Genomic DNA, 27,373 nt, shown 5'->3' with positions numbered 1-27,373 from the left:
TCTGCAATTTACTTCTCAAATGATTCAGAAAAACTGTATAGCTACATGGATATAGTGACAAAGATAAAGCAATTATGGTAAAATGTTAACAATTTACCATTAACAATGTGTAATCTCAGTGAAGAATATACTTGGCCAAACAGCAAATAAATACTAATTTCCAAAGGACTAAAATCATATAGCCCGTATTCTTTAACTACAATGCAATTAAATCTATAAGCCAATATTAAAAAACCTCACAGTTGAAAATTAAAAGACACACTTATAAATAACCCATGGATCAAAGAATAAAACCACAATGGAAATTAGGAAATAGTCTGAACTGTTACTGAAGAAATTCCAACCAAAATATTAGTAATCTGATGCCATCAATGTATAAGATAAAAAGATAATATGGTACACACCATGACCAAATTGTGTTTCATTTAAAAGCTACCTTTCTAATTAATGAAAGGTAGTTGCCAGGGGCTAGAGGGAGGTAGAAACAGGAACGTCCTGTTTAAGAGTTCCACTTGGGGATGGTGAAAAAGTCCTGGAGATGGATGGCGGTGATGATATCACAACAATCAATATGAATGTACACTGAACTGTATGCTTAAAAATAGTAAAAATGGTAAATTTTGTTACGTATTTTTTTAAAATTATTTATTTATTTTTTAAAGGCAAATCCATTTATTCATCATTTTTGGCTGCATTGGGTCTTTGTTGCTGCACACAGGCTTTTTCTAGTTGTGGTAAGTGGGGGTTACTCTTCGCTGTGGTGCACAGGCTTCTTATTGTGGTGGCTTCTCTTGTTATGGAGCACAGGTTCTAGGCACACGGGCTTCAGTAGTTGCAGCACACGGGCTCAGTAGTTGTGGCGCGTGGGCTCTAGAGCGCAGGCGCAGTAGTTGTGGCACACAGGCTTAGTTGCTCCACGGCATGTGGGATCTTCCTGGAGCATCGCTCAAACCCGTGTCCCCTGCATTGGCAGGCAGATTCTTAACCACTGCACCACCAGGGAAGTCCTGTTATGTATATTTTACAATAAAAATTATATAAAATGAGCCCAAAAGAATAAAACAGCATTTTCTCATGGAAATTGATTAATGTAATTTATTATACTGACAGATTAAAGAAATAGCATATGAATACCAATAGATGCAGAAAAAGCATGGGATATAATTCAACATTCGCTCATTAAAAACTCTTTGCAACAAGGAATGGAGGGGAACTTCCTTAATCTGATAAATGGTGTCTACAGCCCTAAGATCACACGGTAGGATTCAACAGACTCCTGCCAGATCAGATAACACTGCACAGAATATAAAACCTTGCACCCTTCTTTTAAAATTCTACTACAATTATTTGAAATGTAAAAGACAGAAAAAGTAGTTATCTCTTCTGTGCTGATAAATATTGTTTTGATGTCAAGAACAATTACCTTAACAGAAAAGCGATTCTTCTAAGCTACTAACAGCAAAAAATGGCTTCAGATCAACAACTTTAAAATCAAAATGAGGGACTTCCCTGGTGGTCCAGTGGCTAAGACTCCACGTTCCCAATGCAGGGGTCCCGGATTCGATCCCTGGTCAGGGAACTAGATCCCACATGACGCAACTAAGACCCGGCACAGCCAAATAAATAAATAAATATATTTTTAAATAATAAATAAAATCAAAATCATTTTGAGCAGGAAGTTAATATCCAACAATTTTTTAAAATAGTACAATTCTGTTTTCTAGAGTAACCTTTTCCAAAAGAGTTGTCCTTATTAGAGGACTCAGCAGAAAACTACGCTCTTTGAAATTTGGCAGATTAGTGATATCTTTCTATAGCTAAAATGAATAACCAGGTACTACAACTTTGACATTTTTTTCAGACTAAACTCATTCAAGTCATGTTCTCTTCAACTGAGAAGGTTGGAGCCTGGTCTATCCATTCATTTGTGCCTTAGAGCAGGTGAACTCTTTCCTGATAACCATCTCAGTCCTGCCTGCAGTTGCTCCATGTAAACAGAGATGGAGTCACCACCTATTCAAGGCACCACTGCTGTCTTCAGCCTTCTTTATTTTCAAAGTAAGTTGGATGTGTCACTAATCAGCAATTGTACTCACGATTTCAAAGTATTTTCCTAATTCAACAAAATTCAATTATGAGAAATGATGAGTACAAAACTGCCTCTTATTTGGGCAACTGTGGACTCAGCTTAGAATAAGCAAAGCTGTAATCACTACTGCAGGATTTCTCAAATTTGAGAGATACAAATTACCTTTTAAAGGAAACAAAATTTTTAACACACCTTCAATGCTAATTAAAAAATTTTTATTAATGAATAAACGTAACACTGTGCTATTATACAGCTATAAAACCAAAACAGATTTATATAAAAATATAAAACCAGTAAGATTCAAATTAACAATATTAATAGATAACAATCGATTTAATGCTGAAATTAAATCACTAGTCACAACATGGCTATTGCATCACCTACTACAACAGTTTTCTTTTTTTTTTAAGCTTGGCATGCCTAAACACATACGTCATATAATACTAATTCTCCCATCACTTTCCCATTCAAACAACTGCAAACAAGTTGCCCAGCGTGCCCAGCACTACTTGGCCTTCCACTGACTGGTCCCACAAACTACTTACTTACAAATAAAGACATAGATAACCAATGATCCTAAACACACACACAAACACGGGCACTGAAATTGTGTGGCAATACTCAGTTACAAGGTGGGCAGTCATTCATATGCTTATAGTTCAGGTTACTGAAATTTTAAAAACTATTAGAGTCTACTCAGAGAAATTTCTCTTCAAAATATATCCAAGGACCCCCATTTGAGATACTGCATTACAGTATGACTGTAGAGGTTCTATTGAAAACATTCACCATATCACACAATATCCCATTTAAGAGGAAAATGCCTCAAACCACAGTGCCAGGAAAGGCTGTTTCTCACTACTGATGATGGTTTCTATCTTGTAAGTCAAGTGAATCTCTTGGAACCTTCGGCTAATATAACTTGAGAGCTCAGTATACAGTCTTCTTTAAATAACTGCATAGAATCTAATGGACTGCGCTACCATAATCAAGCACACACTATAAAAATCAAACATTACAAAAGAAAATACGCTGAATAGAAGGTATCCTTCCCACCAGGCATCCAGTTCCCCACTCCCCAGTGATCATTATTACTGACCAGCTTCTTTGGTGTCTTTCTGGAGAACTCCTAAATGCACTGTCTCTAGAAACACACACACAATGGTATTATATTTGTATCAGTAAATTACTTCAAATTCTCCTTAGAATGAGCTAGGCCATGAGTATTTCCTTCACTGGTCCTAATATTTTAGAAATTACAGTGGTTTTTTGTTTGTTTTTTTTTAGTTGTTTTTTGTTTTGTTTTGTTTTTATTGATTTTGGCTGTGCTGGGTCTTAGTTGCGGCATGCAGGATCTTCGTTGTGGCACTCGGGATCTTCGTCGCAGCATGCAAACTCTTAGTTGCAGCATGCGTGTGGGATCTAGTTCCCCGACCAGGGATCAAACCCAGGCCCCCTGCATTGGGAGCACGGAGTCTTACCCACTGGACCACCAGGGAAGTCCCAAAATTACAGTGTATTAGAATTAAATAATTTTAGGGATAGAAGGATGTTAAACCATCAAGTCCCTTATCACTTTACAGAGGAAGAAACTGTGACCGGGAAAGACTTGCCTAAAGTCTCAAGGCTAATTAGTACTACCAGAAATAGAACTCAGGTCTGCTTACTCCAAACCCTTTCTTTATCCAAGGTGTACTCAAATTTCTTTACATTTTCCACAGTCATCAGGTGATTAATTTGTCTTAACCGTATGAAATTAGAAGCAAGAAGTTCCCCTTGTAACAGAGTTTTTCTCAGGGGATGAACGACTGATTATTTGCAATTAAGTCTGTTTAGTCACCATCGATACACAGATCTGTCTGCACCAAACACAGCAACATATTGGGTTGGCCAAAAACTTCATTCGATTTTTTTCCCTCAGATGGCTCTGGTAGGGCTTAGTTGTCTTTAACTTCAATTGAAACAATTTTGTCAGACTGTATTGTGACAGCTATCATATCAACATGCATTTAAAAACAAAACTTATCAAAATTGGTGATTTCTCTGTAGCCATTTTAGTATTGAAGATGGAAGAAAAAAAGCAACATTTTCGGCATATTATGCTTTCTTATTTCAAGAAAGGGAAAAACGTAACTGAAACGCAAAAAAAGGTTTGTTCAGTATATGGAGAGGGTGCTGTGACTGATCAAACATATCAAAAGTGGTTTGTGAAGTTTCGTGCTAGAGATTTCTCCCTGGACAATGCTCCACGGTCAGGTAGACCAGTTGAAGTTGATAGCGATCAAATCGAGACATTAATTGAGAACAATCAATGTTATACCATGCGGGAGATAGCCGACATACTCAAAATATCCAAATCAAGTGCTGAAAACCATTTGCACCAGCTTGGTTATGTGAATCGCTTTGATATTTGGGTTCCACACAAGTTAAGGAAAAAAACCTTCTTGACCCAATTTCCACAGGTGATTCTCTACTGAAATGTAATGAAAATGTTCCGTTTTTAAAACAAATTGTGATGGGCAATGAAACGTAGATATTGTACAATAAAGTGGAATGGAAGACATCGTGGGGCAAGCGAAATGAACCACCACCAATCACACCAAAGGCCAGTCTTCATCCAAAGAAGGTGATGTTGTGTATACGGTGAGATTGGAAGGGAGTCGTCTATTATGAGCTCCTTCCAGAAAACCAAACGATTAATTCCAACAAGTACTGCTCCCAATTAGACCAGCTGAAAGCAGCACTTGATGAAAAGTGTCGGGAATTAGTTAACAGAAAACACATCATCTTCTATCAAGATAATGCAAGACCGCATGTTTCTTTGATGACCAGGCAAAAACTGTTACAGCTTGGCTGGGAAGTTTTGATTCAACCGCTTTATTCACCAGACATTGCACCTTCAGATTTCCATTTATTTTGGTATCTATAAAATTCTCTTAATGGAAAAAATTTCAGTTCCCTGGAAGACTGTAAAAGGCACCTGGAACAGTTCTTTGCTCAAAAAGATAAAATGTTTTGGGAAGATGGAATTATGACGTTGCTTGAAAAATGGCAGAAGGTAGTGGAACAAAACAGTGAATAAAAAGTAAACAACTTTACTGTTCAATAAAGTTCGTGATGAAAATGAAAAAATGTGTCTTCTATTTTTACTTAAAAACCGAATGAACTTTTCGGCCAACCCAATAATCGATCATCCCTAACATTCTTGGTAATTTCCAAGAAACAAAGTTGAAATTTAGGGTAGCTACACAGCCCTTCGAATCATCAAAAGAAAAAGAAATGTTATATTACAGAGCCCCCAGATTTTGGTATCGATACCTGTTCATCAGCAAACATGTCTGTTTACTATATGCCTAGCACTTGGCTCAATGTTGAACATCAATGTATTGAACACCTAATGGAATTAATAGACATGCTCAATACATAATTGTCCTCAATAAACTAACAGGAAATTAAGACATGAAAATGAGTAATTAAAATACATTGTGATCGGAACTTCCCTGGTGGCTCAGTGGATAACACTCTGCGCTCCCAATGCAAGGCGCCCGGGTTCGATCTCTGGTTAGGGAACTAGATCCCACACGCATGCTGCAACTAAGAGTTCACATGCCACAACTAAGGAGCCCACGTGCCAAAACTAAGGAGCCCAAGTGCTGCAACTAAGACCCCGTACAACCAAATAAGTAAATAAATATTTTTTTAAAAAACCAAAAAACATTGTGATCAATACTGTATTTGTTATACCAACCCTAAAAGGAGGAAAAAACAATTCCTAGGAGAATTCAGGAGACTTCCATAAGTGGGTGATACTTCAGCAGGGTCTAGAAGACTATGTAGTAGTGCGGTTACTTAAGTTTTTGTTTATTTAATGAATTCAGTTTCAAAGAGAAAGATAAACTAAATCATATAGGTACAGTCTTTGGCAATTACAGTGAAGGTTGCAAACTGGTAGCACACTGTGTTATAAAAATATTGAATATGAACTCTTTAGATAGGCCATGGAAACTCCAGTATGACATATGACCCAAGAGATCTACTTCTCTCATTCATATAAGCTGCCCAGCTTCCAAAGACATATTTGAGTTTGCATCCCCCGACAAACTTAATGCCAAAGATAAGGGAGATGGAAAGAAGAGAGTAGAAGAAAAAGACATCTTAAAAACCTTCTGAGTTTTCAAGCCATTACATGGGCTTACAGTTTCTTGTTTAAAGGTATTTTCCAGTTTTGGAATCAGAAAACTTACAAAACTAGGAAACGAACAGGAAAAAGAAGGAAATAATAAAAAGACAGCTTTAGATGCTGAGTGAGGTTAGGCTCACTGAAGAACTAAGGGAACTCACCTGCTGCCACCAAACTCAAAGTGCAAGTAATATGAATCCATGCCTCAGCAAAAGTACATATTACTATACATCCTGGACCACCAAGATCCTTCTAAAACCATTAATCTGCATGTGTCAGTGTATGGATTATTATATAAGTGTCTGGATTATCACATAATATGATTAAGTGACTTGATAGAAATAGCACAAGGATCTGTACCTAGATCAGAATTGAGACAGTCAGTAAGGTAATGCTCATTGGAGGAACTGATCCCTACCTAAGAAATTATAATGCAAGGTAAAAAAGAGGGAGATGGGCAGTCCAAAAGACAGAGGGTCTGAAAGAGCACAGCACAGTCAAGGATACGGGGAAAAGGTAAGGCTAAAGGGTTAAGAGGGGTTGGTCACAAAAACTTGCTCTGATAAGGAGTCTGGATTTTACCCAGAGGATTTTAAACTGGGAAGTGCTATGATTAGATAGGGAAGTCAAAAAGATCACTCTTGGCAGCAGTGTGATACATGACGTAGAATAAGGAAATAATAATGGGTAGACAACTAGGGAATCTGCAGCAGTCATCTAAATGAGAAGAAACCAGAACTAAGGGACAGAAGAGGTGGGGGAAAGCAGGCAAATTTGAGAAATATTAAAAGTAAAACAGATGGGAATGCAACACCAACCAGAAGAACAGTGTCATCCAAATTTCTGGTTTGGGTTACAGGGTTTTGTCATTCATCAAGACAGAGAATACAAAAGTAACACATTTAAAGGGAAGATGAGGTCAGTTCTGAGCCTGTTACAGGTGCCTGGGAAACAGTCCAGTGAAGATTACCAGTAGGTTGCTGGCTATCATCCAGCGCGAGGACGAATTTTCTCCTACTTAGCAAGGAGCTGGCAGCCGAAACCCTGGGCATAGGCACATGCTTCCAGGAACAATGCGTAGGATGAAACACAAGAGGGCTAAGGATGTACTCTTTGGTAAGTCAAAGAGTGGTCACCGAAGAGAGGCCTAAGGGAACTGAGGAGTGGCCAGAAAGGTAGAGAAAAACCAAGAAAGTGTGTCACAGAACTCCGGGGAAGATGGTTCAGGAAGCAAATGTTGTACGGTTTATCCCATTTACTCAATTCTTCTCCCTCTCTCTTCCCTCTCCCATCCTTGCCACATTTTCCCCCATTGAAACCCCAGGAAGATAAAAGTTACTCTGTGATCAATTATGCAGCTACACTGTATCCTGACCAACTACTACAGAGGAAAAACAAAATCAAGGTCATTATAATATTTCCTAACATTTACTGAAAGTTTACTACATGCTAAGAACTCTGCTAAGCACTTGGGGTGAACGATCTAATCCTTAAAACAAACATGCAGTAAAAGAGTACTACTGTTGAACCCATTTATTAGGTGAGGAAACAGTCTCAGAAGGGTTAAGTATTAATATTTTGTCCATGTTCACAAAGCATGGCAGGTATGGGATATGAACTCTAGTCACTTCCAACTCCCCAAATTAAAATAACTATAAAGCCTGACAAGGAAAATATGAAAGAAATACAAAATCCAATCTGGGGACTTTCCTGGCAGTCCAGCGGTTAAGACTCCATGCTTCCAGTGCAGGCAGTATGGGTTGAATCCCTGGTCGGGGAACTACGATTTCCACATGCCATGCAACGTGGCCAGGGGGCGGAGCGGGGAGGAACTAATCTGATTCAAGGACTGGCAGTGTTTGACAGACTGACAGTATAAATGTATTTAAAATATCTAAGAAAATTTAATTCACTAACAAAGGGGTATGAAGGAATTTAATCAGTTAAGCTTGAATTAACATTAATTAAAGAGCAAGTGAAAGTTACTGTTCTTATTTCTATGTATAAATTACAATGCTTACAAGTACAATAACAAGACTAAAGAAAAACTAGGTTTTTAAATTTGCCACTTAAATAAATTGAACATTAATTTGAAACCCAAGTAATTTTTAGTCCTTTTCATGAACAAAAGCCCCACTCAGACATTACAAAACACACATAACTGAACTGCTCTGTTAACCACTACTTGCTCTACAACAGCATTCTTCAAAGTAGAACTTCTGAAAGCTAAGTGCAAGTGAATAAGCAGGAAATGTTAGTTGAAATGTCAAACTTAAGTAACTCTCACAGTATACGGGCATGACGCTTTCTGGAAGGTTTCACAAGTACTGTTCATAGTGCCTAGGGATGCCTCTAAGAAGGGGAACTTGGAAGATGAGGGAGAGAGAATTACCTTTTACGTATATTTTTAGTACTAACATTTGAATATTTTAACATGTACATGTATCATTCAAATGCATACATGATTTTAAATGAAGCAAATTTAAAAATATACACACTGGGGCTTCCCTGGTGGCGCAGTGGTTGAGAGACCGCCTGCCGATGCAGGGGACACGGGTTCATGCCCTGGTCCGGGAAGATCCCACATGCCGAAGAGCGGCTAGGCCCGTGAGCCATGGCCGCTGCACCTGCGCGTCCAGAGCCTGTGCTCCACAACGGGAGAGGCCACAACAGTGAGAGGCCCACGTACCACAAAAAAAAAAATTTTTTAAATAAAAAATAAAATAAAAATATACACATTGATTAAAAAACATAAAGCCATTATTTTTTCCATTTTCTAAAAAGATGCTTTCTCAAATTTACCTTCTCCTTCCCACCACAGTCAGCCACTATTGAGAATCACTGCCTCAGAGCTTCACAACTGCTACCAGCAGCACTATTGCTAACTGGGTATGAACTATAGGAAGAAAAAGGATCTTCTATCACTTCCACCAACTAGTAGCAAGATCCTGGGCCAGGCTAACTCCCCAGAATGGAGAAACAGAGAAACACCAGTTGGAAGTCACTGTATATTCAGCCCCTGTTAACAAAGCAAGCAGGTCCAGGTGGGAAGCAAGGTGCGCTGGAGAGCAGTGGTCTCACAGACAGCAGCAGAAGCACTGATTCAGGAACTGGCCGCATTCCTTGAAAGGTGGGTAAAGCATTCAAATCAATTGAGGCATGGAAAGGGGCACCAGAACAGAAGCATTCCTGTGAAAGCTCTCCCCCACACTTCCCCACCTTTCCTTTTAGAGGAACACTGGAAGTCCTGGAACTATTCCATATACTGATGTACTGCTGATACACCAAATGGAAGACATTCTCTTTATTAATGGGGTATTACTAATGCGTTTATAATACTGCATTAAGCCACCTGTCAACCAGTGTTTGAAAACTAATTGATGGTTATTTGTCAATCAATATTTGAGAACTCTTGAACAATTTATAGCAGCCGGGTTTTAACTTCTCCCCACACACAAAAGCTCAGTTCACTTTCAAAAAGCCAAAAATGTGGAACCCTACTAATGCTTCTACTGCTTAAATCATGCTTATCCACAAATCTCCATTCCCCTATGCCTAGCCAGTCCAGAACACCACCAACCCTGGCCAAATATGCTCTAACAATCATGAAACTAGTCTCTATGCTCTGTCCAGTTCATTCTCCACAGTAATGACAATCAAATTTTTTGACTGCACACCAGTCAATCAATCAACACGCACATCCCCAACATGTGTTCACCAATAAATATGATAAAGATACTAATATATATAAATACTACAAAAAACAGTCATTCATTTCCAAATGTAATAATGATTGTAATAATGGTTTTTATATGGGAAAATATAAAAACCATTACTGCTATCACTAAGATGTTAATATCAACCTTGTTTTAAAAATATTTAGTGTGATCCATATGATCAAATATTTATTATGCTTGAAATATCTCATTTTAATACTTTGTGACAAAGCAATCTGAAAGCCTGGTTTCAAATCAATACTTGGTTTTAATGGTTATCATAGTCCAAAAGAAATATGGGTCCAAAAGGAAGAAGCACTACGGTTGTGCTTACTAAAGAGTGGTATTTCTTTTTCCAACCCCATCCAATTATACAAACATTTCCCTTCAAATTTGGCTAGCAAATGTCTATCTTCCCTTGAAAAGGAAACGACTCTTGAAATTACTCTTGAAAACTAGTCAGAAGATTTTACTTTTTAAATTTCTAACAAATGGATGTGAAACCCACTAAAACTAAGAGCAAGAGTAACTCTATAATAAACCCTTATATACCTATTATCCAGCTTCAATGATTATCAGTAATGGTAAATAACCTACAACCCTCAAACACAATGAATTATCTTAGAGCAAATTCCAGACATCCTATCATCTCATCCATAAATACTTCAGTACATATCTCCAAGGGAAAAGAGTTTTTTCTTTTAATATAACTATACTATTATCATATCTTTAAAAACTTAAAACAATAGTTTAAAAATCATTTAATATATTAAGTGGTATTCAAATTACTCCCAATTGTCTCATAAATACCTTTTTACAGTTAAATTGTATGACACAGGATCTAATCAAGGTCTACACATTACATTTAGTTAATATGTCTCAAGTCTTTTCTAACCTGTAATAGTTTCTCCACTTTTTTCCTTGCCGTTTATTTGAAGTAACTGGGTTCATTTGTCCTACTGGATTTCTCACATTCTGAATTTTCTAATTACATTCTATAAGCTGATTGTTAGATCTAGATGCTTAATTAGAGTCAGGTTTGATTTGATTTTGGTAGGGAAAGACTATTTCATGAATGGTGTTATATTTTTCCTATTGTACCACATGAGAGGAACATAAAGTTTGGTTGTACCCATTTTAGAGATGTTATGACTGATTAGAAGATTGTCATTCTGATTCTTCTATTATAAAGTTCCCTACTGGTTTTAATTGCAACTGATGATCAATGTCTAGGTCTTTTATTTCATTAGATCATCTGGAAATTTTTTTAGAAATACATTTGGAGATGTTTATCAGGTAAGAAATTTATGCTTCCAAGTTTTTCATGTGTAAAAATATGAGAGTTTTTATAGATGCAACAAAATCACAATGAGCCCATGAGTCACTGGGGAAATGCAAATCAAAACTACAATGAACTATCACTTCATACCACTAAGATAGCTACAGTCAAAAAGACAGCATAACAGGGGACTTCCCTGGTGGCACAGGGGTTAAGAATCCTCCTGCCAATGCAGGGGACACAGGTTCAAGCCCTGGTCCGGGAAGATCCCACATGCCGCGGAGCAACTAAGCCCGTGCGCCACAACTACTGAGCCTGCATTCTAGAGCCCGCGAGCCACAACTACTGAGCCCACATGCCGCAACTACTGAAGCCCGCGTGCCTAGAGCCCGTGCTCCACAAGAAGAGAAGCCACCGCAGTGAGAAGCCCGCGCGCCGCAAGGAAGAGTAGCCCCCGGTCGCCGCAACTAGAGAAAGCCCGCACACAGCAAAGAAGACCCAATGTAGCCAAAAATAAATATATAAAATAAATTAAAAAAAAAAAAGACAGCATAAATATTGGTGAGGATGTGAAGAAACTGGAACCCTTGTGCATTGCTGCTGGGAATGTAAAATGGCACAGGTGCTTTACAAAACAGTTTGGCAATTCCTCTAAAGTTAAACAGACCCATTTAACCCAGCAATTCCGCTCTATATCCAAGAGAAATGAAAACGTATGCCCGCACATGTACTTGTGCATGAATGCTCACAGCAGCATTAATCGTAATAGCCAAAAAGTGGAAACAACTCAAAAATTCACTAACTGATGAATAGATAAACAATGTATCTAAACAATGGATTATTTATTCAGCTATAAAAAGGAATGAATGAATTCATGCTACAACATGAATGAACTCCCCAAAACATTATGCTAATTAAAAGAAGTCAGTCAACAAAGGCCACATTTTATATGATTCCATTTATATAAAATGTCCAGAACAGGCAAATAGAAAGAGTAGGGGCTGCCAGAGGCTGGAGGGAGGGTGGAATGGGGAGTGAAGGTAATGGGTGCAGGGTTTCTCCTTGGTGTGATGAAAATGTTCTGAAATTAGATAATGGTGATGGTTGCACAACTCCACAAATACACTAAAAATCACTGATTGTACACTTTAAAAGGCTGAATTTTATAGTATGTAAATTATATCATGATAAAGCTTCTTTTTTAAATTACAAGGAAAATGTTATCCCATAGCATACTTGTAAGAAAAAAGACGTTACTTTCTCATTCACTGTTAAAATAACATCTTTACTTGAAGAGACAGATTAAGGATATTAACTTCTCAAATAATATTAGCTAGATAGCCATTTATCACAGAAAAAGTAGGCTTTTTTTTTTGGTAGAAGTAAAATGTATAACATCAACAACTCCACCACAAGATAACCAACAAGATAACCTGCCTCAATAGTTCATGAAGAGGCAATGAACGCATTTCATTTTTGATTCAAGTGTATGTTCTGTTTACATTTAGACAATTATTCCATACAACATTGTTATGAAGGCAGTCATTTACTATTAAGAATGTTTTCTCCAGTATAACTTTCTCCAGTAGCTCACAAAAGAAGTGATTTTTCTTGGATTTCTTTTAATAAAGAGAATCTAGCAAATACTAAGGCATGCTAGAAGCTTCTATACTTTTAAAACTATGTAACAAACCTCCAACACTGAAAAATTTATTCTAATATTGCTTGTTCAAATCTTCAGCAACATTTACTACATCTTACAAGAGTATCTGCAAACAAAATTTAGTCTTAGTTTCTTGATATATTATTTTCCATACACTATATCAACCTTTTTGTGGGTGCAGGCAGTGCGGACAGGAGAACCTGCCAATGGTATGTGCCTTTTGTTCATTTATAAGAACAGAAAACCTTGAAATAGATACTTTAATCATTAGGCTAGTAAAATTATGTACAGCATCTGATTGAATAGCCTATGTCTTTTTTTCTTTTCTTTTTGGCTGCACCCCATGGCTTGGGGGGATCTTAGTTCCCCCACTAGGGATTGAACCTGGTCCACGGCAGTGAAAGCGCTGAGTCCTAACCACTGGACTGCCAGGGAAATCCCCAGGCTATGGCTTTAAACATCATTGGGGGAATAAAAACATGCAGAGCTTCTCTTTATGCTCCAGATGCTTAGTTTTCAAATGTCTTGTTAGTGATAGCCTCATATTTTACTATTTAATATCTCAGGTTCTATATAATCTTAAAACAAGATTCCTATAATGACAGAGGATGTAAGTCTATGTTTCAAACAGAGTTCTTGATACCTTCCAATGTAATACGAGCTGACTTATTTAATCTGACTTAATAGCTCACTGAGCGGGACTTCCCTGGTGGTCCAGTGGTTAAGACTCCAAGCTCCCAATGCAGGGAGCCCAGGTCTGATCCCTGGTCACAGAACTAGATCCCACATGCATGCTGCAAATAAGACTAGGTGCAGCCAAATAAATAAATAAATACTAAAAAAAAAAAAAAAACTGCTCACCAGAACTTCATAATAGGAGCTAGACAAGGGTCAGCTCTGCCATTTTGTTTGTTTCCTTGTGCTTGCGTTATTAATGTTTTCTTCAATCACTGGTTTCTTTGCAGGGATCTTTTTAAGCCACTTGTTCATTTTGTGAAGGTTAGTTTAATGAAAGCTGAATAATATAGACTGTTATCAATATGTTGCAATACACTGAAAGCAAATGTATATATACAGGGATTTCCCTGCTGGTCCAGTGGCTAAGACTCTGCGCTCCCAATGCAGGGGGTCTGGTTCGATCCCTGGTAGATCCCACATTCTGCAACTAAGAGTTCACATGCCGCAACTAAAGATCCCACATGCCACAACAAAGATCTCTTGTGCCACAACTAAGACCCAGGTCAGACAAATAAACAAATAAATTTAAAAAATTTTTTAAATATATATACAAAATGTATATATACAGCTCTGCTTGCTTACTGCAGGACTCCCCTCTTACTTCTGGACACCCAAACACTGTTTGACCTATAGACCCAAGAAGATGCCAGTGACAGTCCCTAAATGTAACGTTTTATCATTTTTTAGATAAAAACAATAAAAAGTTCAGCATCCCAGCATCTTATCCACCTCACTTGGAAAACTACTGCTCTGGATTGCAGCCACAGTGAACTTTTCACAACTGCAAATCAGATCAGTTCACTCCTCTTTTAAATCCTTCAATGGCTTAGTCCTGCCTTCACGATAAAGTCCAAAATCCTTACGTGGTGTATAGGGCCCTCAACTCTGGCCCCTGCTTCTCTCTAGTCCAGTGGTTCTCAACCCTGGCTGCATATTAGAATCACCTAGGGAATTAAAACATACATATACATATATATATATATGTAAGGTACCAATTCCTTCCTAGCTCAGGGTCTCTGTGTTGTTTAAACTGCAAGCATTGTTGAACTTCTCTGGTGCTCCCAAGACATCTTATTCTTCCCCTTTGATCACATCTATAATTACCATCAGGTGATTAATGTCTGCCTTCTGCATTAGCCCATAAGGACAGACATCACAACCAAGTTACTGGAGTATCCAGTTATCTGGAGTATCCAGTTATCTGGAGTATCCCTAACTACCAGCACAATGTCTGGTATTTTCTACTGAACAGCACCCAGTTTTCTATTTCATACCAGTATGATCTTATCCTAAATTTCCAAAATATTTCTGGCCTATCAACCATGTCTTTCTTCATAAAAAAGTTGACTTTAGCTACATAACACTTGGATATGATATAACACAGCACCGTACTTCATTCAAAATCTAAATGAGCTACTAAAACTCATTTAGTAGCTCATTTAGATTTTTTCTAAAGTTTTTCTAAAGAAATGTAAATTAAACCTAACTCAAAGTACTATTACATTTCTTTTAAATTAACAAAATCGAATATTAGGTTTTTTTAAATTTATTTTACTTTCGGCTGCGTTGGGTCTTCGTTGCTGCGTGTGGGCTTTCTCTAGTTGCAGCAAGCGGAGGCTACTCTTCATTACGGTGCACAGGCTTCTCACTGCGGTGGCTTCTCTTGTTGCGGAGCATGGGCTCTAGGCGCGCAGGCTTCAGTAGTTGTGGCACACGGCTCTCAGTAGTTATGGTGCACGGGCTTAGTTGCTCCACAGCATGTGGGATCTTCCCGGACCAGGGCTCGAACCCGTGTCCCCTGCATTGGCAGGCAGACTCTTAACAACTGCGCCACCAGGGAAGCCCAAATACTAAGTTTTGTTTGTAACAGCATTGGCTGTATTGTCAGGAAATAGGGCCACAAAAATTGCTGATGATGTTGTAAACTAGTTCAACCTTTCTAGAGAGCAATTCGGCACTGAAACCATATTCTGATGCAGTGAACCCATTTTAGGGGTAAGAGTGCAAGAAAATAATCCAAAAGAAGTATTTGAACAAGGGTGCTCAGAAGTACCATTTATAATAGTAAAAAGGAGAGAGAAAAGGAAAATAAAAAACGATCGCACAAACTACAGCTATCAATGCATAGAATACTATTCTGTGATTTAAAATAACAAACAAAATGAGTAAATATAAAATATTTGATGTTATTCAAGAAAACAAAAATCATATGCTGTATTTACTTTACTCGCCATGTACATATAAAAGGTTTTAACTATAAAAAAAAACTATGCCTATACACTGACACAAATGGATATGAATTTAAAGTAAATACAATTTCACATTTAATGGATTCTCTTTTCCACAGAGAATATATTAAAACAAATTTTAACACTGGGTTATTTGAGGGTTTGTTGCTCAATTGTATTGTTAGTGTTATATTATTGCTATTTTTGTTGTACTCAGACTCACTAAAAAAATTTCTTCAAATTTGTCATTTGGGAACATATTAGTTATTACATTAGAAGTAAAAAGACAAGATTGTATATTTGGCCAGATTCCTGCTTATAACTTAAGCTTCACCTGCACCTCATTTTTCCCACATGAAGGTGGAGAAAAACAATGCAACAATGTTTACAAACTGACTCTGAGAACCTCCAATGAAAGATGCTGGGCAAATACAAATATCAGAGCTGCTTAAAAAAATCACCACCACCCAGTGTTTTGCACAAGTCACTTTATCCTTCTGAGACTCAATGTCTCCTTCTGCAGATAGAAAGAAATAGGCTAGAATCACATGAGGGGAGGAGGTTAGGTGAGGGAAAAGCACCTGAAAAAGCAGTCTATCTGAAAAAGCATCCCAGGCTACCCTGATAAATACTCTGATGAAGATCTGTTTGAGGTCCATTCACATTTTTGCAAAGAGGATAAGTTAGTACAACCCCCTCCAAGGGGTGGTAATTTGGCTACATGTCTACAAATTTAAAATGCACACGTATCCTTTGACCCAGTAATTCCACTTCTAAAAATATACAATTCAGGGGCTTCCCAGGTGGCGCAGTGGTTGAGAATCTGCCTGCTAATGCAGGGGACACGGGTTCGAGCCCTGGTCTGGGAGGATCCCACATGCCACGGAGCAACTAGGCCCGTGAGCCACAACTACTGAGCCTGCGCGTCTGGAGCCTGTGCTCCGCAACAAGAGAGGCTGCGATAGTGAGAGGCCCGTGCACCGCGATGAAGAGTGGCCCCCGCTTGCCACAACTAGAGAAAGCCCTCGCACAGAAACAAAGACCCAACACAGCCAAAAATAAATAAATAAAAAATATACAATTCAGGTAATTTTACACATGAGCTCTTAACAAAGTATGTAGAAGGATATTCATTATAATGTTGTAATAGAAAAACCTGGAAACAACTTAAATGTTGTTTGATCCAAAAACTAGTTACAAATAATAGTGCAGCCAAACAATGAAATAAGTAAAAGAATATCAATAAAATAAAAAGAATAAACAGCTCTATATGTACTAACATATAATGATTTCCTAAGTTAAGTAATGATTTTCCTACGTTAAGTAAAAAAGAGCAAGATATGGGAATTCCCTGGCAGTCCAGTGGCAAGGACTCCGTGCTTTCACTGCAGAGGGCCCAGGTTTGATTCCTGGTCAGGGAACTAAGATCCTACAAGCCAAGCCGAGCAGCAGTGAAAAAAAAGAAGAGCAAGATGTGACTGGTATGTACCATGGGGTAGGAGTACGGATAGGCAGATACATGTTTATACAGGAATAGTGTCTATGTAAAGCCACAGAAACTGGAAACTTCAACCATCTCTGGGGAGGTCACGGTAGAAGGGAGGCATTTCTCTATACATACGCTTTCATACTGCTGGAATTTTTTCTCATAAGTATGACCTGTGCCCAAAACTCAGCAGTATTCTCTTTAGGCCTCACTCTGGGTCTAAGAGGCTATGATTCTGCCTCTGTGAAGCCTCACCATTGCCTCCTAAATTGGAAGGGTATTAACATCTGGTCCCATACTGCCCCTGAATGACCTTTCAAAAGCCTGGTGTGCCCAAGTCCCTGACCTCCTTTATCTTTTAGTTTTTTAATTTATTTTATTTCGTTTATTTTTATTTTTGGCTGCCTTGGATCTTTGTTGCTGTGTGCGGGATTTCTCTAGTTGCGGCGAGTGGGGGCTACTCTTCGTTGTGGTATGCGGGCTTCTCATTGCAGTGGCTTCTCTTGCTGTGGAGCACGGGCTCTAGGTGCGCCAACTTCAGTAGTTGCGGCACACAGGCTCAGTAGTTGTGGCTTGTAGGCTGTAGAGCACAGGCTCAGCAGTTTTGGTGCACGGGCTTAGGTGCTCCGCGGCACGTGGGATCTTCCCGGACCAGGGCTCGAGCCCGTATCCCCTGCATTGGCAGGCGGATTCTTAACCACTGCACCACCAGGGAAGTCCCCCTGACCTCCTTTAAAATCCCCCTTTAAAGTCTCCACTGCCCAAACTCTAACACAGCACTTACAGCCCTTCAAGCCAACCTAATCTCATCTCCCACCCTTCTTCCCTCTACCCTATCCAACTACGTTTAACCTCTCCCTGCTCCCCAAGGACAATGGGTTCCTTCCACCTCCAAGCCTGCCTGTGCTGCTCCTTCTTTCCTGTATCCTGTCCACCATACATAAACTCCTATCTATCCTTCATGACCCAAAGGCTCCCTTCCAGTCAAGTTTTCTCAGACCACCCAGGGAGGGAATGCTGTCTATACAGCCAGGCAGATACTCTGGAACTAGACTGCCAAGATTCAAATCCTGAGTATTCCCTCATCTGCACACTGTATGGGCTCAGTTTCCACCCTTGTCTAGTAAGAATCAGCCACCACATGATGGTAGAAAGAATTATATAAGATAATTCGTGGAAAGCATTTATTACCTAGCCTGACAGAAGGCAAATAAAAGGTATTATTACACTCTCATAGTACCTGTGATATAAGTATTTGTATCCACTTGTCCTGCATTAAGCCGTGAGCCCCTCAAAGGTAAAGATGTGACTTCCTCACTTTTATTCTGTATGCCAAGCACTTCACCTGGCAAACAGAATACATGTGAACGTACTTCAGTCAGAGGACTGGCTTTTCTGGTTTCTGAATTTCACCTAGGTGGTAAATTAGTGTCTAAAAGGTACCCAGTGAACAGCCTCCTAGATTGTACCCTGCCTTACAGTACGCACATAGTCAGGCCACTTCAGGCAGGCAGAGGTGAAAAAGAGATGGTGGGGCTTTTAGCCTTTCAGAGACAGTCAAGCAGACTGAAGGCCAGTGGCATATGAGACCGGCCAGCTTCTGCCTGTTGATTACTTATGGGGGCTGGATGGGATGGACATGAAGAGATGGGGAATCAAGATACTAAAAGTCATAGGTGTGCACACCAAGCAGGAAACACTCAGGAAAGATTCTCTCAGGGGACTTCCCTGGTGGTGCAGTGGTTAAGAATCCGCCTGCCAATACAGGGGACACAGTTTCGATCCCTGGTCCGGGAACATCCCACATGCCACGGAGCAACTAAGCCCGTGCGCCACAACTACTGAGCTTGCGCTCTAGAGCCCGCGAGCCACAACTGCTGAGCCCGTACGCCGCAACTACTGAAGCCCATGCACTCTAGGGCCCATGCTCCACAACAAGAAGGCACGGCAATGAGAAGCCCGTGCACCACAACAAAGAGTAGCCCCACCTGCTGCAACTAGAGAAAGCCCACGCACAGCAACGAAGACCCAACGCAGCCAAAAAAAAAAAAGATTCCACTGAATTAAAAAAAAAAAAAGATTTTCTCAGGAAGTGGGTACCTGGAAGTAAACATAAGTGGAAGAGATGGGACAGGACCTGTAAGACAATCGGGAGGAAGAAACCTCTCAATATGGAAGATGAACAGTTGAACAAGGCACAGCTCCTGCCCTCATCAAGCTTCTCAAATGAGAAGGGCTTTAAAGGAAGAGGTGGAGGTTGGCAGGTAAAGGTGGGGAGGAAAGAGGATCACACAAGCAAAAAAAGAGGCAGTCAAGCAATTCTGATTGGCCAGAGAGGGGGATGAAAGGAAGGAGAATTGAAGGATTCAGCTAAAAGTAAAAGAGTAAGTTGAAGCAAGACTGTCAAGTGCCCTGTAGGACCTGTTAAGGCATTTTGGGCTTCATTTACCCTATGGGAAAAGGAAAGCGAGGGAGTTTTAAGTAAACAAGTGACAGCATCAGATCTGTGTTTTGTAAAGGAGTGGCCAGGCAGGAAGATGTTCACCCATCTTCCACCACCAGTCCTCTCCTTGCCCACCATCTTCTGGTTCTAGAGCTGCCTTAATGGCAAGCAGGTGGCAAGAGAAGAGATCTTTCAGGAGATGTGACTGGTTCTAGAGCAGGGATCCCTACCCTGGGCAAAGGCTTCTGAAGGCATTCACCCTCCTAGAGAGGTCTTAAACATTCCTATTTTCCTGTCTTACAAACATCATTCACTGACCTCAAAAAAAAAACAAACAAACCCTCAACATTAGGCTCAGCTCTGCCATTATTATTTTTATCTTCAGGAAATACAATTAGGAACTAATTTTTCAAAAAATGGTATTCTTTGTGTTATTCACCAAAAGTAAAAAAAAAAAAAAAGGAGGAGACCTGCATTCCCAATTGGCTCATTTTAAATTCTGGGCAGCTCTGAGCCCCTGCTTCCCTTCCTAAGCGGCCTCAACTGTAGGGAGTGGACGGTAAAGAGAGGGGCCCGGGGAAGAAAAGTTGGTCACTGTAAGAGCAAATTTTCTCGTGCCAGGAGTTTTCCTCTTTCTTCCCATTAAATGGACCTGAGCAAATTCTGTTCTCGCTGTCCAAATTTCTTCTTTCAGAATGAACTATGGCAGCGCCCCCGCCCGACCCCAGGAGGACACACGCAAAGTTCCTGGGCAGTAGAGAGGGGTCGGCGCCCGGGCTGGCGCGTTTCCGGGGACACCCCCCACCCCACCCCACCCACACAGACGGACAGCGTTTCCGGGGACACCCCCCACCACACACACACACACACAGACAGCGCAAGGATGTGGGATCCCTGGAAAGCCGGATGGATCCGGCCCGGAAAAGAGGGATTTGGGATCGGGCCGGGGACCCCTCCCACCCGCTCCCGGGAGCCGCCCCCCCGCCTCCGGAGCCCGCCTGGGCGGCGGCAGCCGCGAACACTCACCGAGTCCGGCGTTGGGCGGGACCGCTGGGGACGAGGACGGCGGCTCCGCCTCTGTGCCGCGGCGGCGTCTCGGCCCGCCACACGCCCTCAGGGCCGCCGCCCGGCCCACGGCTCGGAGCCCCGCGGCGGCGGCGGCGGCCTCGCCTCCATGGCGAGGGGAAGCGGCTGAGGGGCAGCGGCTGAGGAGCTACCGGGCGGGCGGCGGTGATGGCGGCGGCAGCCTCGGGTCCGAGCTGGAACGCGCGCGCGCGTCTCTGTCAGCGCCGCACTCGCCGCAGCCTCGCTCCCGACCCGGCCTTGGCTGTAAAGAGCCTCCTCATTGGTGGTTCAGAGACGGGCGCTGGTTGGCCCAGACAGAACGGGCGTCTCCTGGCCCTCCTGGGTCCCGCCCTTGCGCGCCTCCGAGCGCTCTCTCGCCTGCCAGCCTGGGGCGTAAGGCCGGGTCTCACTGTCACCGTCTCACTGATGGCCTGGGAGATGTGCACCCCAAGGCAGCGCACATGGACCCTGGGAGCACCGGCCGACCGTGCACCAACACCGTCCGCCTCTCTACTGTCCCACCTCCCTGGATGTGGGCCTTCTTCCCAGTTTACAGATGCGGAAACTGAGGCCAAACACAAGTTACACCAATGTCTAGCGATCAGGGCGGCCTGGAACTCAAAAATCGTCTTTCCACTCCTGTCTCCAAACGGGTTCCCTCGAACTCCCCCCTCCCTTTTTCTAATTGGTGCAAGGTATTTAAAGGACGGAGGCTCTCAGTGGGGAGGGAGAGGAACCTGCAAAACCGCTAGAAGAGGCCTAGCACCGTGGCTGTGGTCTTCCATCAAGTCAACCTAGCCATCCCCACTCGAGCCCCAGCGAAATCTCCCCAGCTTTCCAGATGCGCATATCCGGGCCTGGCTTGCACCGAGCCGGGTAGAAACACGACACACGGTGCTCTGCGGTGGGGGTGTTTGCGATAGGCCTGGCGGGGAAGGGGAGGTTCAAAGCGCCGAAAGGACCGAGAGATGCGTCTCCCCCTGAGGCCAGGGACCGGGGACCGGGTGGGAGGTGCGGAACTCCTCCCCAGCTCACCCGGCCGCACGTGGCCACCTCAAAGCCATCGGTTGGTATGCCCGGCAACAGCGGGTTCCCAGGCTGCAGGACTTCAGGAATCGCTGAAGGCCGATTACACAGTCGTGGTGGGTGCCGGGTGAGACACTCCTCAGGTTGTAGTCCCCACGAAGGGTCCCACGGACGCACCGGGACCCGCACAGGGGGAGTGGCGGGGAGTCTGTAGGCTGGAGAAAGATTGTCCAGCAGTGTGCAAGCGGAGCTTGCTGGGAGACCCTTCATTCCTGACCCGCAGCCTGAGCTGCCTGGAGTTGGCGGTGGCGATCCTCCCTCTCCCGTCCGTGGCCCGGAAGACAGTCCCACGTTCAACGCGCCCCATGGGAAGGGTCTGTGGCTGGTTGCAATCCATTTGCATGGCGGGGACATTTAGGCGAAGGAGCAGAAGCCCACATCAGTGACCACCTCCACTCCCCACTACCGCCTGCAGTTGGGGCGTCAATTTGGAACTCTATGCACCCCGCTGCCCCGATTTGTGGAATAAGCGTGTGCTGACCAGAGCCACGGACTGGGAATACCGGGTGCGGCGGGCGTCCTTCGGGGCATCCCCTCCCCAGCAGGGAAGTTCCTCCCTGAGTAGGAATTGTGTCTCCCACTCCCTCTCAGCAGGGCTGGCCCAAAAGTGTTGTGAAATGACCTAATCCTAGACGCCTCTGCCCGACAGACACTCCAGCCCGAAGACCCAGAGGCCACACACCCAGTCTCCTGTTAGAGCCCCAAGGGCGGCGAATGAGGGCAGGTCCTTATATATACCAACCACTTAGTTACCCAGAAAGTAGAAAAACTCCCTCTATCCACACACTGAACTGCCAAGGTGAAAAAGCCTGAACTCAAGGGTTTGGAAACCCTGAAAAATAATGACTGTGAGTGCTGGAGATACCTGGGTAGCTAGGATAACAGTAGGCTAGAACTAATCTCCACCAGGCTTGTCCTACCTACATCTGACCTACACTACTATTTCTTAGTATGTTTCTTTTGGTTTATTTTTTTATTTATAGTTTTACTTATACTACCATAAAAGGGTTTCCCATGCTACTTATATTTCCTAACCTACATTAATATAAATATATATTAAAATAAAAAGCATTCATCCTTGAGGTCATCTGAAGGATCCCCACCAGATCTGACTACACTTGGGAAAATGCTGTGGTTGGGTGTGGTAGTCAGAGAGCCCTGGGGTTCAAGCCTTACCACTGGCTGCTTGACCCGAGTCTCCCTCTGCTACTCTTCCTGGAACCTCCTAAGGCTGTACCGAGAATTACAGGCATGTGCAGTTTGGTAAGTAACCCATCCTCAGGAAATGCAGTTCCTTCTCTCCATGAGACAGCTGCATTGGGGTCAGAGCATTTGTGGTGTGTGTGCAGGGGTGACAGGACCTCACACCAAGGAGAGACAGGGCCTTGCATATTCCATCCTGGGGACCCTGAGAAGGAAATTTCAGTTTGGCGACCACACAGACCCTATTTGCAGTGGGAGAGGACAGAGTCCCATCCTCAGCTGCCCACCTGTGGAGACCTGCCCAAACTCCCCATCCTACCTGATGCCCAGGGTGTCCACAGCTCCACCCATCACCACAAGGCAAAGGGCTATCTTCCAAGAGGAGAGGAGAGGAGAGGAAAGGAACTGAAAGAGGGTGGGGAGGCAGTCTTCTGCTCCAGACCCTGCTTTAGTCCCAGCCCAAAGGAGCACACACCTAGCGGTAGGCACTTGTCAGCCACCCGACAGGTGCCCCAGAAGTCACAGGTTTCATGAGAGAAGGATTAGACTAGAAGGAGAACTGGAGGGTGTGAGTAAAGGACTCCTGTTTCTTTAGGCAAGTCACTTCCCCTTTCAGGGCCTCCTTTCCCCATCTAGTAAATGGACCAATGAGTCATTTGTTCAACAAATACTTATTAAGTGCTGCCGAACATGAGCTGGACACAGCAGGGAATAAGACAGAAAAGGTCTCTGCTCTCAGGAACTTACAGTCTAGATGGGGAGACAGACAATAAACAAGTGAACAAAAAAATTTCCTAAATGCTCTAATGAAAATAAAGCAAGGCAGTATGATACGAAGTTGAAGTAAATGAGAGCCAAGTGACTTCCCAGGCCATTCACTGTTCTATTCCCAAGGGTCATTTGCCGGAGTTTTGTACCTAGAAGAAACTGCAGCCCCCTCACCCTGAGAAGATGGCTTATAGGAGCCTTTGCCCCAACTCTCACTCCAGGGATATCCATGGATATCCTAAACCAGAAGAAATGTTTCCAAATTCTCTGCCCCCAGGCCCAAAATCCTGGTCCAAGGCTCAATCCTAGTTCCTTCCATTGGCCACGATGACCCTACCTGTGACTGTAGGCCCAGGCCTGCTGTGCAAATCGCTCAGGGTAGAGAAGGCATTTTACACTAATTACAGTTGAGCAACCAAGGATTTGAAAAATAAATCTTAGTTGTTTTTTTTTTAATTTTTTTGTGCAGCAAACTAGTTGTTTTTAATATATCACTATTTAGGGACTTCCCTGGCAGTCTAATGGTTAAGACTCCAGGCTTCCAATGCAGGGGTTGTGGGTTCGATCCCTGGTCAGGGAAGTAAGATCCCACATGCCACATGGCATGGTCAAAAATAAAATAAAATCACTGTAAGTGTATAAGTGAGTTTGTCAAAACTCAGCAAACGTACAATTAAAAGCTGAGCATTATATATATTTTGCCTGAAAAGAAAAAATTGCACACAAATAATGAACTCCGGTTAATGAAATGCATTCTTAAGTATTTAGAGGGAGGTACTATACCAATGACTGCAACTTACTTCGAAATGCATCAAAAATAAGATGGATTAATAAAATGGATAGAGGGATAGAGAGATGTATGCAAATTAAGCATAGTAAAATGTTAATGGTAGAATCCAGGTGGTGGGTATACAGGTGTTCACTGTAAATTCTTTCAACTTAGCTGTATGTTTTTAAGCTTTCAGGATAAAATGTTGGTGGGGGGAGAGCAAAGTTTATCTTTACTAGAAGGTACACAAAACTGCTTTTAATTTTCAAACAAGTCTCCCCATGGACAATTCCAGTGCTTCTCCACATGCATACACACTTTTTATAAAGTTGTAATCACTGTTTGTATGTCATCGTTCTCACATATTTCTAAAACTTCACGTGTACAGTGCTTTTTTAAAATTAATTAATTAATTAATTATGGCTGCGCTGGGTCTTCGTTGCAACACAAGGGCTTCTCTAGTTGCAGCATGTGGGTCCTAGAGCGTGCTGGGCTCAGTAGTTGTGGCCCGCAGGATTAGTCAAAGCATGTGGGATCTTAGTTCCCCAACCAGGGATTGAACCTGGGCCCCCTGCACTAGGAGTGCCGAGTCTTAACCACGGGACCACGAGGGAAGTCCCTACATGTACAGTGCTTAGAGTTTGTATATCATACGAGTAAATATGCTGTATGTTTGAGGACACAGGCTTTTATTGTGTACATTCTAAATGCACTGCCCAGGGCCCCCCTTCCAGAGAAAGAGGACTGGGTTGGATGGTTAAAACCCTTTTTCTAGTTAGAAAAGCTGGAGAAAGCATTTGTTAAAAGCACTGAAGGGAATTCCCTGGCGGTCACGTGGTTAGAACTCCACGCTTCCACTGCCGGGGGCACAGGTTCGATCCCTGGTCAGAGAACTAAGATCCCACATGCTACACAGCGTGGCCAAGAAAAAAAAAAGGCAATGAAGAGCTACCAGGGCAGTGGAGAACTGTGGGAGCAAGACTGAGGAGGAAAAAAATCCCAGAGTGACCCCAGTATTGGGAACCTCCTTTCCTTTCCCTGAAGGTGTCTGCTGATTCTAAGAGGGAAGGCTGATAGATTGTGCCAGACTGCGATTCCAAAAACTGGCCAAATTTCCAGTTTTACACACTCTTCCAGAGCCTTGCTACTCCTCTATCAAAAGATGGCATCGGGGCTTCCCTGGTGGCACAGTGGTTGAGAGTCCGCCTGCCAATGCAGGGGACACGGGTTCGTGCCCCGGTCCGGGAAGATCCCATATGCCGTGGAGCGGCTGGGCCCGTGAGCCATGGCCGCTGAGCCTGCGTGTCCGGAGCCTGTGCTCCGCAACGGGAGAGGCCACGGCAGTGAGAGGCCCGCGCACCGCAAAAAAAAAAAAAAGATGGCATCTATTTCCCCTTGGAATTGGATGGGGTAGGTCCATGTAACTGCCTTGACAAACAGAATATGGCAGGTATGATACTGTGTGACTTCCAAAACAAGGTTAGGGAAGGCAGTACAGCTCTATGTGGCTCTCCTGGGATGCTGCCCTTGGGACCCAGATGCTATGTCGTGAGGCAGGTGTTATGGCTGACAGAACTAAGGTTCCGGTCAACAACCAGCTTCAACTGCCAGACATGTGAGTTGCCAAGCCCTCAGATTCTAGTCCCTAGCTGTCAAGTCACCCCCAAACTTTGAGTCTTCCAGCTGATGTCCTAGACATTGTGGAGCAGACAAACCATCCCTGTTTTATCCTGTTCAAGTTCTCTAAGTGGTGAGAATAACAAATGATTATTTTACAATTTGATTTATATCCCCTTGCAGGATTTTCACAAACTTACATTTACAAATCAGGTGGAGGAAGAAAAAGAATCAGAAACATCTTAGCAAGCTTGAGTCTCACTCTTTTTAAGCATAGCCCTAGGGGCGTCAAAGAGGGGAAAGCCAGATGTTCCAGGGAGGCCTACCTTCTCTCTGGGCTTTGGTTTCCTCCTTTGTCTTCCTTCAAGACTTAACGGGGGCAACAAAAAGAAAGGTAATGCCCTCAGTGTTGGTTAGGGGCGCTGGGGCATGAAGCCAAAGTACACTGGAGTACAGAGGCTAGAGGCAGAGAGCCTGGAGGGCCACGAAGGCATTCCCACTGACCAGGGGCAAAGCCTCCATTGAGGGGAGTGGGGAGCCAGGGGTCTCCAGTTTGCAATTCTTCCTTGACAGAACTGCCAAAAGGAGAATTCCATTCTCCTTTTCTCTTCAGCCCAGAGACCACTCAGAATTGCTCACCACTATCCAAGGGGCAGGGCTTCCAAAGGCTCCTCCTTGATCCCTCCAATCCAATGGCCACATGCCTCTCATTAGTCCTCCAATTCTCACTGTAGTGCAAACCAGGGGGGCCTTCCTTCAGGATCCCCTGCTCAGAGGGCCTGATTTCAGGTCCAGCTGAGTCATCCCTCCTCTGTCACAACAGCCAAGGAGAAGCTCTAAGACTCCCAAATGTCCAATAAGGTTTCAATTCCCATCTTGCCACATACTTGCTCCCCCGTCCTCGATCCTCTTCTGTAAGATGGGGTGATATTAACTATCTCACAGGGCTGTCTTGTGGAATAAATGAAAACAATGGTAAAGTGTTTAGCATGTTTCGTGTGTGTGTGTGTGTGTGTGTGTGTGTGTGTGTGTGTGTGTGTGTG

General features: G+C 42.7%; 1 protein-coding gene across 2 annotated transcripts in view; it reads right to left on the bottom strand.

The window, feature by feature from the left end:
* Positions 1-21,143, bottom strand: part of PTPRA (protein tyrosine phosphatase receptor type A) — a 185,440-nt gene extending 164,297 nt beyond the window's left edge. For both annotated transcript variants that reach the window (XM_027078747.1, XM_027078749.1), the window contains exon 1: positions 20,849-21,143. The gene's annotated coding sequence lies outside the window, so the exon portion shown is untranslated. The remainder of the gene's footprint in view (positions 1-20,848) is intronic.
* Between the last annotated feature and the right edge of the window lie 6,230 nt (positions 21,144-27,373).

The sequence above is a fragment of the Aethalodelphis obliquidens genome, unplaced genomic scaffold (genome assembly GCF_003676395.1).
Source record: "Aethalodelphis obliquidens isolate GAN/ISIS:26980383/991018 unplaced genomic scaffold, ASM367639v1 scaffold42, whole genome shotgun sequence".
NCBI classification, from domain to species: Eukaryota; Metazoa; Chordata; class Mammalia; order Artiodactyla; family Delphinidae; genus Aethalodelphis; species Aethalodelphis obliquidens.
Note: the sequence above shows the minus strand (reverse complement) of the source record. Positions and strands in the feature narration are given on the sequence as shown.